Source organism: Oncorhynchus gorbuscha, linkage group LG22, assembly GCF_021184085.1.
Source record: "Oncorhynchus gorbuscha isolate QuinsamMale2020 ecotype Even-year linkage group LG22, OgorEven_v1.0, whole genome shotgun sequence".
NCBI lineage: Eukaryota > Metazoa > Chordata > Actinopteri > Salmoniformes > Salmonidae > Oncorhynchus > Oncorhynchus gorbuscha.
This window is the reverse complement of record NC_060194.1, coordinates 51,082,494-51,085,121: the sequence shown is the minus strand read 5'-3', so window position 1 is coordinate 51,085,121 and position 2,628 is coordinate 51,082,494.

The following is a 2,628-nucleotide window of genomic DNA, read 5'->3' as shown; positions in this document are numbered from 1 at the left end:
ATAGAAACACATTGAATAACAGAGAGTCCTTACTGCTATTAGCCCTTAGAAACACATTGAATAACAGATAGTCCTTTGCTATTAGCCCATAGAAACACATTGAAAAACAGATAATTCCTTACTGCTATTAGAAACACATTGAATAACAGATAGTCCTTACTGCTAATAGCCCCATAGAAACACATTGAATAACAGATAGTCACGGAGAAATGTCAAAAGGAAGTTTGATCTGAAGTGTCTGTCCTATACCTGAGAGAAAGATCAGGATATTTGTATTTATTAATTATATATATATTATTATTATTATTATTATTATTATTATTTTACATGTATTTAACAACTTATTTTTGTCATTAAAAAGTCTCCATATATACTTCCATTATTTTCTTCAGCTGGTACCGGGGGATCTTCAGACCAGTGTTGTGAGGTCTGTGGGCTTCCTAGAGCAGAACCAACATGTTCCTGACAGTCTCACCTTTCCACAGAGGGGGGGGGGTCACATTAGTTTGTAGCCCAAACCGTTCGGATGCGACAGACAGAAAGTTGGCAGATCGGCTGTAGCGACTTCAGACGAGTCCCAAGATGTAGAGCAGAACAGAGAGCACCATTGTGTCTCATCTTTCCATAGATGGGTCATAATAGTTTGTGGGTCAAACCGTTCAGATCTTACAGACCATTTTTGTGAGAAGTCCGATTTTCGGGAGGCGTCTCCTGGTCTGACCAACACACGTTCTGTCACCTTTCACCTCAGATGGGATGTCTCCTGGTCTGACAAACACCTCTCTAGTCCTGTCACCTTTGACCCCAGATGGGATGTCTCCTGGTCTGACAAACGCCTCTCTAGTTCTGTCACCTTTGACCTCAGATGGGATATCTCCTGGTCTGACAAACACCTCTCTAGTTCTGTCACCTTTCACCTCAGATGGGATGTCTCCTGGTCTGACAAACACCTCTCTAGTTCTGTCACCTTTCACCTCAGATGGGATGTCTCCTGGTCTGACAAACACCTCTCTAGTTCTGTCACCTTTGACCTCAGATGGGATGTCTCCTGGTCTGACAAACACCGTTCTGTCACCTTTGACCTCAGATGGGATGTCTTTAGTTCTGTCACCTTTGACCTCAGATGGGATGTATCCTGGTCTGACAAACACCTCTCTAGTTCTGTCACCTTTGACCTCAGATGGGATGTCTCCTGGTCTGACAAACACCTCTCTAGTTCTGTCACCTTTGACCTCAGATGGGATGTCTCCTCGTCTGACAAACACCTGTTCTAGCTCTGTCACCTTTCACCTCAGATGGGATGTCTCCTGGTCTGACCAACACCGTTCTGTCACCTTTCACCTCAGATGGGATGTCTCTAGTTCTGTCACCTTTGACCTCAGATGGGATGTCTCCTGGTCTGACAAACACCTCTCTAGTTCTGTCACCTTTCACCTCAGATGGGATGTCTCCTGGTCTGACAAACACCTCTCTAGTTCTGTCACCTTTCACCTCAGATGGGATGTCTCCTGGTCTGACAAACACCTCTCTAGTTCTGTCACCTTTGACCTCAGATGGGATGTCTCCTGGTCTGACAAACACCGTTCTGTCACCTTTGACCTCAGATGGGATGTCTTTAGTTCTGTCACCTTTGACCTCAGATGGGATGTATCCTGGTCTGACAAACACCTCTCTAGTTCTGTCACCTTTGACCTCAGATGGGATGTCTCCTGGTCTGACAAACACCTCTCTAGTTCTGTCACCTTTGACCTCAGATGGGATGTCTCCTCGTCTGACAAACACCTGTTCTAGCTCTGTCACCTTTCACCTCAGATGGGATGTCTCCTGGTCTGACCAACACCGTTCTGTCACCTTTCACCTCAGATGGGATGTCTCCTGGTCTGACAAACACCTGTTCTAGCTCTGTCACCTTTCACCTCAGATGGGATGTCTCCTGGTCTGACAAACACCTCTCTAGTCCTGTCACCTTTCACCTCAGATGGGATGTCTCCTGGTCTGAAAAACACCTCTCTAGTCCTGTCACCTTTCACCTCAGATGGGGAAGTGTGACATCAGCAGATGAGGTGGATTGAGGCATTCAATGCAAAACTGACATCTCCAGTTTAAACTGACAGATTTTATGGGGATTAAATTATGATGGGGGCGTGGACATCGACCTTAGGGGGATAAACATTTCATGCATTTCTATGTTGTTTACATAGTAGCAGAATATGTTTAATACCACACAAATGACAGGCTAATGGACCAAGAGATAGTCCTATGTGTTCATCTTATCATGTTTCTCCAATGACAAATCACGGTGTCTTGTTTGAAACAAAACTGTCCTTTTTGAAAATAATTTTATCTGAGACGTCATTAGGAATCTGAGCATGGTACTTTCAAAAGTAGGGCCTACCTTTCCACCCCAGACAGAGTAGGGCCTACCTTTCACCCCAGACAGAGTAGGACCTACCTTTCCACCCCTACCTTTCCACCCCAGACAGAGTAGGACCTACCTTTCCACCCCAGACAGAGTAGGACCTACCTTTCCACCCCAGACAGAGTAGGACCTACCTTTCCACCCCAGACAGAGTAGGGCCTACCTTTCCACCCCAGACAGAGTAGGGCCTACCTTTCTACCCCAGACAG